Consider the following 13,381-nt stretch of genomic DNA (forward strand, 5'->3'; position numbering starts at 1 on the left):
GCAGTAGACCTGAGGATGGGTTGCTAGTGGTAACAGTGTGCTTCTGGACTGTGCCAGGGTCATAGAGACAATGTGTGTACTCTTTAGGACTATACAAATGATTTCATGTTTTGATATTAAAACTGACTATACTATATTTTCAAAGCCATGGTTTTATGGAGGTTGTTTCATAGCTAGGAAGCACTTTTTTCGTGGTCTCAAAAAAAGAAAAAAGCAAAATTCCTATGGGGAAGAAACCTGGTGAGAAATAAAAAGCAGAATAAACAATGTTTTCCTTGAAATGGCCATGGAATAAATTTTCTCATCCTTCAATATGGCCAAGACACCACATGGATCAGCTCCTAAGAGATAATATATTAAATGTTCCATACATAAGCTGTTTTCCTTGAGTGTAGACACTGGCCATATGCTATAACTTGTGCTGGCTTGACAGTTGTTGGCATACTTTTCCAAACATTTTTGAATTTTTCCAGATTATGGTAATTACTGGAATTAGTTATCATACAGAGAGGAAAAACTGATTCACATATGTTATTTGCTTTTTTCTTTAGCTAATGTCTGATGGTTTTTGTTTCTATGGAAAGTGGCTTGCTCATACCAGTGGTTTCCCTGGTTTTCTACCAGATATTTACCCCCTTTTTGAATTCTTGCAGAGGTTCTGTGCATAGATGTGAATCATGGAATACCCTGATCTCAGCAGAATCCAAACTGTAGATGACCCAACGGAAATGGGAAATACAATGGATGAATGTACAAAAAGTGGTGAAAAAGATATCATTGAAGACAGGTTTAGAAACAGATATAGACAAGTGGTAAGAGTGATGGAGGGCGGATGGACTTCTTCTATGGAGGACTTGTGGAAAGGGAGGGATGAGTAGCATCCCACAGGATAAGAAAGTATGGATAAGTTTTGATAAGTATCAATTGTAAAAGTTGAAGGGAAAGAGAGACAGACAGACAGAGAGAGAGACAGAAAGCCAGAGACAGAGAGACAGAGAGAGAGAGACAGAGACAAACAGAGAGAGAGGGGGAGAGAGAAAGAGAGAGAGACAGAGACAGACAGAGAGGGAGAGAGAGAGAGAAAGAGAGAGAGAGAGAATATATAGCTGTTGAGAGAATAAACTGAAATAATATATTATGTGATATTTGATATAACTAATATATATTATTTGAGAAAATAGACCAAGATAATATATGTATCACATATAACATTGGATATAGTTATTATGACAAAATATTAATATGTTACATTCATTATATTACTTTATTTATGTAATAATGTTATTCTCATATATGTAATTACATATTATGTATAATAGACATTTTTGGAGAATCTTATTAGACATATGTATACACATATATACATATACCTAAGAATGTATGTATATATATATAATTTTAATTCATACCCTCAACAAGTATGTACCAGTGAGATGGTTACGGACATATCTATGTATCTATCCACTTTCAAATTTTGCAAATCACTTTATATATATTATCTCAGTTGATCCTCTCAACCACCCAATGAGGTGGGTTCTGCTGGTATACTAACACTATTTAACAAATCAGGAAACTGAGACTCAGGGGAGTTAAATTGTAACATAACTAGCAAGTAGATGTATTTGTGTGTAGATATAGCTATACATATAATATATATTTATGTATAAATACATGCAAACACAGACACATGAATGACTTTGGGGATACCACATATGCATTTCTATGCATACACACATATTAACTATGATCATCATAGATTTAAAGCTGGAAACAGGGTGTGCTGATGAATGTTTACAGCTGCCAATCCAGGGCAGAGAAATGTGTAGACGATGTATAAAGTTTAATCTTTTTTAGGAACACTTTCTTTCTTCATCACTTTCTTCAGAATAGATAATCAATAAAACAATAACTCAGGCCATGATTTGTGGTGTTTACTGATTTCCACAGTGTAAATGCTCATGGTGAAACGTGAGAAATCAGCTCTTGAGCGCCGATAGAAGCTGGCAGGCTCCAACAGACACTGGCTGCTCAGCTAGTCCAAACCTCTCATTGTGTAGCTCATAGAATTGGACATCTAGAATTGGAAGGGACGGCAGAGGTCTCATAGCCCGACCTCCTTTATTTTAAAGATGAAGAAACTTTTTGTTTGTAAGTCTGTTACATTACCTGTTACATTACACAGAGAGTAAATGTCAGGGCTCCCATTTGAAGATTGCTTTTCTGATAATCTCCATTATAATGAGGATGATATTTGCCAAGGAAAACATCTCCTTCCACAAGTAACCAAACCCTCGTGAACATAGATAGTCTTATTTATGATAATAGACATCTCAGCAGAAAAAAGAAAATGAGTAAATAAAACACCCATACCAAGCCTACCTGGACAGATGCTTTTCCAATAAAATAAAATCATAAGGGGCAGCTGGGTGGCTCAGTGGATGGAGAGTCAAGCCTAGAGATGGGAGGTCCTGGTTCAAATATGGCCTGACACTTCCTGGTTGTGTGACCCTGGGCAAGTCACTTAACCCCCATTGCCTAGCCCTTATTTCTCTTCTCCCTTAGAACCAATACACAGTATTGATTATAAAACTGAAGATAAGTGTTTTTTAAAAATGTTTTAGATCTTTGGAAGTTCTGTCATACACAACTGTCAAGAATGTAATTTTTTTTGCATTTAGTATTTAAAATTTTTTAAAAATTGGATGATGCAGTCTTTAAGTTTGTCCTTTAGTATGTTAATATGCATAACAGAAGTCCATATTAAGGCATTTTAAGATTCCTTGTTAGATGAATACTCAGAGATTGCTTTGTTCAATTCTTCTGAGTATCAGTATCAAGCCAGGCAAAAAACAGGGAGGTGGATGCTTGCTAAACTTCATTCCTTGGGTATTTGGTGTATATCAGTGCTACCATCACGCTGCATTTGCTATTCTTTTCTTTAGCTGTGCTATATTATTGGTCTCTACACTCCTTTCAAATCATAGGTGTCAGATAATGTCTTTTACATCATTTCTCAAAAATGCACTACCTCCTGTTGACATGCATCGAGCTTGTTTCTGTGTGCATGAGCATGCACACACACACACACACACCAGTTTGGACAGGGCATTGAAGATGGGCAATGAGCCGAATTCCAAAACCAAACAGGAAGAAAGTAAATTGGATTCCATGTGGAAATTTGGGATCCCACACGATTCCTGACCTTGTCTTTGAACAGAAGAGTTTTTCTAGTCATTCATTAGATGGTTGTGAATCAGGGAACATTATGAACTAAGAAGAATTAGACTAGCAGGTCACTGCAATAAATAAATAAATATTCAATGAATGAATAAATAAATAAATAAATGAATGAATGAATAAATAAATAAATGAATGAATGAATGAATGAATGAATAAATAAATAAATAAATGAATGAATGAATAAATAAATAAATAAAACTACCCTTGTTTTGGGGTTCCAACTTACAACCCCCCTCCAACTGCCTGGAATGGATTCTGGCTTTTTCCTGGGATGCCATATAGTAATAGTGAGGGGAACTTAAAAGATGAAGGGATCAGTTCTTCTGTCTTCTCCTGAGTTAAGCAGTTACTAATGGAGTCAAGCAATTCAGACTAGAGGGTAAGACTACTCCCCATAGCTTTCCTTCTAAACTCTATGGATGGAAATTCCCCTTCTATTAAATAACTCTGAATCGATTCTGTTATAACTCAAAGTATCTAATTTATTTTGAAAGGAAGGGAAAGGGTAGAGGAAAGGAGGAAGGTCCCTACTATTTCTTTCCTAACTACAATTCTTGAAGGCTTGACCAAGGAAAATCTCTTTAAGGAATATGGCTCTCTGAGTTCCCCTAAGGGAAAAATATAGTCTTTATTCCAAGGGTTGTCTTTAACTGGGCAAGAAACTTCATTCAATTCAGTTCAGGCAAAAGGGTTTGAGAGGAGTATTTCTCCTATCCAGCTCTCTCAGAGTCCTAGATAAGGAGGCAGAAATTTCTCTCTGGGTCCAACTGTTTTGAACTTGGAACTCTCCAATCCCCCGCAGGCCCTCTGAATGTTCCATTTGCCCCTCCAGAAGCATCTTCTTCAAATTTCAAATTTCTTTTGCTTTTGGCCATCCCCTTATTCACATCACTACACATCAGGCAAAGGATTTATTGATAATAGAAAATAAAAATAATTTATTAAACACCAATAATGTTCCAGGCAATGTGCTAAGCTTTGGGGATAGGAAGAGAAGCTCATAGTCTCCTAAGGAAGACAACAATCAAACCAAGAAACATAAATAAAATATGTGCAGAATAAATCGAAGACAACTACAAAGGGAAGGTACTAGCATTAAGGAGAATCAGGAAAGAATTCGAGGAAGATCTCTCTATATGGGTAACATGGGAGATGGTGAAATTCAATAAAATCCTTGATGTTTTATCGACCAAAATTGGACTGAATGAGATAGCATGGATGGTATATGTATTGTTGGAGGGAATAGTCATATTAATGAGGTCATTGAATATAGCAAAATGCTGAAGTAAATAAAAGCTTAACAGAAAATATATTGTAGAGGAAAAAGAAAATTAAGTGAGACTAACATTCTGGATGATTCTAAAATTTACAAAATGGCATTATAAACTAAGTTAAAAAAAAGAAACAATTATTAAATATGTGGGACAAAAGCTTTAACAGCTTCCTTCTACAATCTCAGTTTAAAAGGGATAAAAAGTGATACAAAGTTGAATCAAACCTATAAAAAAAAGTTGGTTCCATTAAAGTTTGGAGGAGTTTTTGGAGCAGTTAAATCAGCATGGTAGCGAATCTGGTATATAGTGTTTCTAAGCCTTCATATGGGTCATACAGATGGAAGAGACCCCATCGGTCAGCCAGGATGATATTATTCATGTGGTGGACACTAGGGAGCTGCTTTCAGGAAACCTGTAAGGAGTAGAGCTTATGTGGACATTCTCCAACTGGCCTCCAACATTATTAGGAAAATCTTTTTTCCATTGATTGTAAAGCCAAAAGTGATGAGCCCAAGTCAGCACCAGCTATGGCTTTGGGCTAAAATTCTTCTGAGGGTGTGAGGTGACCCCTTGCTTAACCACTTTCTGTGAGAGAACTTGCTGTCCTTCATATTTGCAGAGGACTGAAATGACATTAGTGGTGATATCTTTGCTCTTATGTATAAATTGAATTTAAGTGGGGACAGAGCTGTACTACACCTTCAGGTTCACTCTCTCTAACAAACTTCAGTGGCAAAACAAGTCAGAACAGCTGGTGATGGACCTGGATGCAGCAAATAATCTGGGCTTCTTTGATGTCTAACCATGCTCTAAGCATGCCCTAGTACCATTGGAACAAATCCTTCTCATCCTTCCCCTCTGCTAGGGCAGACACCCATCTGACTCACCAGTGGGTTTGAGGGCTGCCAGTTACTCTCAGCTTGGTGAAGCCTGCCTGCACAAATAATTAATTTACTGGGGTATGGCCACTGTGCATGCTGCAGTTTCTTGGGACTACGGGTGAGAGCTGGATAGCAGGGTGGTTCCCAAAAATGGATAAGCAGCCCTGAAAAGGGTTCAAGTCTTCCCAATAGAGGTGCAAATCTTCCCTGAACACCCCTTAAGGCACACACACCTGTGGCAAAACTATACCTTAGGGGGAATTGCTGCAGGTCCTTCCCCTCCCAAGGTCATGGAGAAAAGCCACCCCACCCAGTTTTGGGCATTTTTGTTCTTTCTTCTTTGTGTTAGGTACAGGGAATGGAGTCTCCAATCTGGGCTAGGAATTTAAGGCATGGGGATCCAGGAGTCTAAGCTATGTTTCATAGCTAAACCATGAGTCTAATCCTCACTCCCCAATATACCAAGGTGATAATAGTTATTGAGGAAAAGTTTGTACTTTTTTTTGGTTATATTTTTATTTATTTTCCTTTAATGAGCATATAATTTATTTGAAGTGTTTATTTGACATATATATCTTTTTCATATAATTTTTCCAGTTACACATAAAAACTTTCAACATAATTTTTTTTTAAATCTTGAGTTCCAAACTCTTTCCCTCTCCTCCCTGCTCATTGAGAAAGCAAGCAATTTAATATAGGTTATATATGTAGTCATGCAAAACTTAGGGATCTCATCATATTTCCATGTTAGTCATGCTGTGAAAGAAAACAGACCAAAAAAAAACAAGAAAAATAAAGTTTAAAAAAGTAGGCTTCAGTCTGTATTCAGACCCCATCAGTTCCTTCTCTGGGGGTGGATAACATTTTTATCATGAGTCCTTCAGAATTGTCTTAGATCATTGTATTGCAGAGAATAGATAAGTTGATTCACAGTTGATTATCATATAATATTGTTATAACTGCACATATTGTTCTGGTTCTGTTCACTTTGTTTTACTTTTGTTTTATGAACTAACATATAAGTCTTTCTATATTTTTCTGAAATCATTCTGTTCAGCCATATTTTTCAAGTAAATATACCTTTGGAAAAGCTATTTAATTATAAATTTTTCAATGGAATTGGGTTGTGTAAAAATTAAAGTTTATACACAATAATTTTAAAATATTATATTTTAAGATTTATTAATGATCCTTAGAAATAAAGTAATAAAAAGGCAACAAAATAAAACCATGTGCCCATGGCTAATCAACCTTTTTAAAAGTCTGGCATACCACCACAGTTGCCAACAGGAAGCAAAGACAGCAAAACCAGGAACCCCATTGAATTTATCCCTCTGTCTACAGGAAGTACATAATGACAGGAAGTCAATGGGCTCCTGGGAAATGCAGTTTTTAGGGAAACAGATTTGCAATTACACAATTGCTATTCACTGAATTCCCAAAAATGCAAGAAGCATGGCTTATGGGGGCCAAGATGATGGCAGAGAAACCCAAACTCTTTCTGTGTATTTTGGAGTCCTGAAGGATGATGACCATAGGCTTGGCATGGGCAGAGGGAGACCCTAGTCAACTATGTTATCTAGAAAAATCTTAGCAAAGAATAAATTATGTTATCTTATCAGGTTTCAAAACGTGGAGGATCTAGAATTTCATTACCACAAGTATTCCTATTGCTGATATAAACTGCAACTCCCTAAAAATGCATCAGATGACCTTTGAAAGTTGGTGAGGAGCCACTAAACGCTTCACCAGGTTGTATGACCGACTCTGGGCCCATTACCAGACCCAAAATGTGAGACTTTCCATCTCGATGAGATCTATAGATTGAGGCCACTCTGTCCCAGAACCTCTTCCCCTGGTGGGGCCTCCCAGGACCCAAAATCATCTCTGTGCCATAGTGAGCCATTGGAATAGGATCTCAGAGGAGCCTTGGCTTGAGGCAGTAGAAGATGAAGCCCAGTGTAAGAAATGCTGGTTGAAGTTTCTGCTGAATAGCTATAGCTCGGAATTAGTTGTAAATCACAGTATGAACAACGCTTATATCCTTTCCTAAAATAAAGGCAGGAAAATAATGAGTACCTGACAGCTCGCCAAAGCCAGGGCTGTTGGCACAGGCCATGACAGGCCTAGGCTTGGGAGGGATTCCATAGGCAAGGAAAGGGAAAACCAGACAGGGTGAGGTGACTACCCATCAGGAACAGAGCAGCTATGAACCTGAGGCTTGCAGGTCAATAAATCCTCATTAATCACTGACAAGAGTAGTAGCTCTGCTGACGCATGACTTTTTTTTTTCTTTGGGGATGAAGAGTGGAGGCAAGGCCTGGGCTTATGATTTTTTTTCCCTGTAGAAAAACTCCCCACACAGATGCATACCAACAACTTGCTACCTGTAGTCAGAGAGTTGCCTGAGATGTTATATTTTAGAAGCAGAACTTGGGCTCAGGTTCCATTCTCTGCGGTCTCTCTTTCCTATTATTGATTATATAGTAGGGTGAATACACATAGCCTAGTTAGTTTTCATAAAGCTATGGTTTCCCTCAAATGGATGGATCAGGTCTCTTCTAGAAGGGGACTCATTATACAATGTAAACCAGATATAAAGGAAGGAAGAGGAATGAGCATTTATTAAATGCCTGCTATATGCTAGTCATTGTATTGAGTACTTTGCTAATAATATTTCATTGGATCTTCATAACAACCCTGGGAGGTAGTGTTATTATAATCCTCATTTTACAGTTGAGGAAACTGAGGCAGGTAAGTGACTTTCCCAAAGGGGTACAGTTCATAAGTGTCAGACCATTTAAACTCTGGTCTTCTGCCTTCAGATCTAAAGATCCTTCCATTGCACAATCTAGCTGCCTCATAGGACTGCTATTTATTTCCTTCACCATGAAAAAAATGCTTAAAACATTTTCATAAATGTATTGACATTGACAGATACTGTGTAATGGGCTTTGAAGCTCATAAAGCTGACATTTGAGTCTCCATGATAAGCCTGAGGGATATATTTGACTCAACTCTTTGGTGTGAGGGCACCTTAGTCCTTCCTCCCTGCAGCCAGCCAGTGAGTGTGATGGTGGCTGGTGGCAAGGAGGAAAAGGTTCTGCATAAATAAAGAAGAAAGCCCACATCAATGGAAGGATGTCTTCCTTTGGGTCTCCAATAGGCATCTCCTAACTGTGGGACTTACTCTGGGTATGAGGAAAGGGTGTCTTCCACCAGAACTGCATGGTGAGGGCTCCTACATGGCAGCTAGAAGAGGTGCTTGGTTGGGCTTTGACTCAAGTCTTTGATCCTCTGGCTGCCTGTTCTACCTTGTGTTTCCTTCTCTGCATGTAAGTCATTGAAGAGTAGTCCTGAGATGGACATGTCCAGTCTTAGAAGGAACCGGATGAGTCCAAAAGGTCAGATTCATTGGTGCCTGATGCACTGTGGGAGCTGTCCTCAACATTCACTTTGGCGCTTCTTGAAGGAGGCAATTGCCCACAGATGGCTAAGTCCAAGTCCTGACTTGTTTCTCCGTCCAATAGACATGGACCAAGAGTGAAATTGTTGGACAGAAAAGAACAGAAGTGATATGTAAAATGCTTTACTTACTCACCAATCCTGCAAATGGCATCAGGTACCAATGTTTTTTAAAATGCCAACCTCCACAAAGAATATATGAGTCATCATTTTACTTCTTCTGCTTAATGTGCCCTTGAGGTCTTGTGTGTTATCTCTGCCCCTCAATCTGTTGCTTGAATTTTCTCAAACTGACCCCTTCGATCTTGGATAAGTAGCTCTGCTGATAGATACTGATGGAGAAGAGAGAGAAGTCCATCCCCTCCCTCATTCCTTCTAAGAAGCTAGCTTCTTCCTCAATAGCTAGCTGCTCCCAAAATTGGCTAGAATGCTTGAAATCACTGTCCAATTGTTCTCAGGGCTTCTCTAAAGCCCCATTGGGCACGATAAACTTGTGTTCCTTCAATGACCAGGATAACTTTAATTCCCACAGAAAAAGGTCTTCACTCTATAAAGGGTTCACAAGGTGTTAATATCTTATGGCCACATTATCACCTCAGTATCTGGTATTCCATTCTATGACTATAAAAACTGTGTTGCGGGATAGAGAATGAGATCCAAATCTCCCACCCTTGCACTTAAAGCATGAATTCCTCAGAGACTGACACACGTACTGTCCCTGGAAACAATACTCTGAAGAGGAAATACTTGTAGAACATCTAGAAAGACATTTTATTTTCACCTGTCTTAGCACTTCATTCTGTTCTGCAATTCCCCCAAGGTCTCCATCTTTAATCAAGCAATAAACAATGATCAAGTGCCATCACCCAAGGGCCAGCCAGAAGCCTCTGCTTGGCCATATCTTTTATCAAGGGGGCTACAGGATAAGGCACATGTGTCACTAGAAGCTATCCTGGGCACATGGGATACTGGAAGGGGACTAACTCAAGATATGCTCCTCAGAAGCAATGGGTCCTATTACAAATACTTTACTCACCTTTATGTATATGTTGGTTGAATTAAAAGTGGCCTTCTGGCTGACTTTCACAGAGGACACTATCTCCCATCCCAGCATTTTTTTCATGTACTGAAATATTATCTCCCCCAATGGCATATAAACTCCTCAAGGGCAGAGACTATTCCTTTTTGCTCTCTAAATCCCTAGTGTCTGGCACATAGCAGGAAATTCATAAATACTTGTTGATTAAAAAAATAATGGTAATAATAAAACAATTACACTTAATGATAGCTAACATTTATATAGTGCTTACCATGTGCTATGCATTGCACTAAGCATTTTACAATTATCTCATTTCTTCACATCAATCCTGAGAGATAAGTAACTGTTTCAATATGGAGGAAAGAAGAAGTCTAGAGGAAACTATCTCACATAATCAGATCACAAAAGTAGACAGATATCTATAAAAACAAGGAGTTAGCAGGAGGGGAGAATCTCCATTTTACAGATGAGGAAACTGAGGCAGAGTGGTTAAATGACTTACCCAAGGTCACACAGCTAGTATCTGAGCTTGGATTTCAATTCAGGACTTTCTGACTTCACACCCATTGCTCTATTCACTGTTCTATCTAGTTTCCCCTTTGGTAAAATGCTTTGGCCTTAGTCCCTCCTTTTTATGTTTTCTATAGATCTTTGGAATTAATGAAGGTGGGAACTTGGAAGAGGGGACAAAGGCAAATTTCACTCCTTTCCCTCATTGCTCTCTTTCTGGAATAGTAGATATCTGGCATGAACATATTGCCAAAGATTCCTTTTTATTCTACTTTTTAAGCCAGATCTGGAAGTAGCCTTAATTTGGATCAAGCTCCTTATTTCCATTATAAAACATGATTGCTTACACTCCAAATCCCAATGACTTATTTTCTATAGCCTTTACCTTTCAAATTTTGTTAGTTTAATTTACACAACTAAATATCCTATGACTTTTAACTTTTGAAATCGATTTATACTTTGACCACATCATATTCTTGGTTACTGAAAGAAGCATAATTTAAGTACTCTGGAAAGTACTAGATTCCATTTTCCAAATTTACTGAAATGGAAATGCAATCTCATCTTCAGTGAATCAAATTGCATCTCACCCATTTTCCATTATTCTTTGGGATTCTTTGTTCATGTCTTCCCACAAATTCATGACATGGGTGTCTATCTACCCAATGTGCTCAGGACAGTACCTGGCACATAGTAGGAGCTTAATAAATGTTTATTGACTAGTGAATACAGATAAGCAGGGAAATAGTTGGGCCCAACGATGACAGTCCAAAAATATTAGGAGTTTTGTAGCATTGAAGGCTGTTACCTTCTCCTGTTGTCATCCTGAGGAAGTCAGTGATGAGTGAGTGACTGCCTACATGTTATGTCTCATCAGCATCTATTAGGTTTTTCTAATCAAATGTGTCTCTGACATTCTTTCAGGTTGTTTATTTGTTATGGGTTGGAACTTGCTTGCCATTATATTAGAAACTTCAGTCAGATTACCTTTCAGGTGTAACACTTTGCCACTTGGAAACATTTCTCCAACAGGCTTACACTAATTCCTCCACCATTATGACAGTACTGTGGGTAGGGGTGGATTTCAAGGCAGAGAATAGGAAGCCAGAATTATTAGAGCCGAGGCAGATCTGGAAGTTGATGCTAAAGATTCCAAGCTTTTTTTTAACACATTTATGAATATAGCAACTTGCTATGCTACTGATCATGTCACACCTGAAAGGTAATCTGACTATAGTTGGTCTCATATAGTGATTTCAATGTAGAAGGGAACTCAAAAATTAGAAAGAGTCCAAGTCATGGACAAAAGGTCAAGATAGTGGCCAAGTAGCAGATTAGAACCCAGGCAAGCAGTTTATTCAAACAGTAAACAGGTACCAGCAACAAGTAGGATTTGAATCTGAGGAAAGAGGAAACTTGCTTCTTGCTGGGACAAGAGCTAAATCTGAGTTTACAAGGAGAACTTACTTTAGGAAGATGATAAAAAGATTGGCCCTCCTTTAACAGGGAAGGTAAGCCACAAGATGGGGCAGATCCTGAGACCTACTTCCAAACTGATTAAGTCCTACAGTGCTTTGCAACATGCTTTTCCTCTGCATTAAAGAGAGGTTTTATTGCATGTTCTTCTCTCACAAATTATGACTCCTTCTACATTCACAAAATATCTATGGAACCCCTTCTAAGTGAATCTGGGGATATGATTATCTGTCCAGGAACTCTCTTGGTAGGAGCCTAGAACACAACTAACAAATGCATCCAGGAAAAAATGGGATTGATCACATTAAAATGAAGTTTTTTGCACAAACAAAACCAATGTAGCCAAGATTAGAAGGGAAGCAACAACCTGGGAAAATTTTTTATAGCATACTACTCTGACAAAGGCCTCATTTCTCAAATATATGGAGAACTGAGTCAAATTTATAAGAAAACAAAGTATGCCCAAATTGAAAAATAGTCAAAGGATAAGAAAATGCAGTTTTCAGATGAAGATATTAAATCTATCTTTTCATATGAAAAAAAATGCTTCAGGGACAGTTAGATCACTCAGTGGATAGAGAGCTGGCTGGAGTGAGAAAATGTGATATGGAATCCTATTACAGACATTCACTAGCTATATGATTTAAGGCAAAACCATTTAACCTCTGCCTCAGTTTCCTCATCAGTAAAATGAGGATAATAGCCCCTACCTCCCACATTGTTGGCTCAAATGGCATATCATATGTAAAAGCTCACATTTATATTGCACTTAAGGTTTATTAGCCCTGTTCCTCACAACACACCTGTGAGATTAGCAGTATTATCACTATTTTATAGATAAGGAAACAGCCAGTCAGTAAGACAACCAACATTTATTAAGCCTAACTACCTATTATGTGCCAGGATCTGAACTAGGTGCTGGGTATACAAAGAAAGGCAAAAGAGTCTATGACACCTTATCTTAAGGAACCCACAGTCTAAAGGAAAGAGACCAGGAGAAGTTGCCCTCAAGCCAGCAAGCATTAGAGCTTGAAGAATGGGTGCATAAAGCTAGTAAATACTGTAGCCAAGTATTTCTGTGGACATTAAAAACAGATTATCATATGTCTCACATCTGCTTTTTTATGCTTTTACTTTTTTTTTTGCCTTTTTATGCCTTTATTTGTTCTCCTATCAAACAATGTCTTGTAAAGAAGGCACAAGCTCCTCTTCAGTCCTTCGGGGCACTATAACTTAAGTCTGTGTGAGGTAACGGAATCATGGAACAAAGAATGCTTTATGTAAAATTTGGAACATTTTTGTGGAGAAAAAAATCAGTGTGTATATGCACATGTAATTAATAATATTCATAAACTTTGTGTGAAAGTAGGAGAAAAGTCCAAACAGACTGCAAATAAAGATTTCCCAGAAGTGTACATTCAGATGGGACCTCATAGGCCATTCCAAACAAAAATTTTGTGTGTGTGTGTGTGTGCGTGTGTACGTGCGCGCATGTG

Source organism: Monodelphis domestica, chromosome 2 (genome assembly GCF_027887165.1).
Source record: "Monodelphis domestica isolate mMonDom1 chromosome 2, mMonDom1.pri, whole genome shotgun sequence".
Lineage (NCBI taxonomy): Eukaryota > Metazoa > Chordata > Mammalia > Didelphimorphia > Didelphidae > Monodelphis > Monodelphis domestica.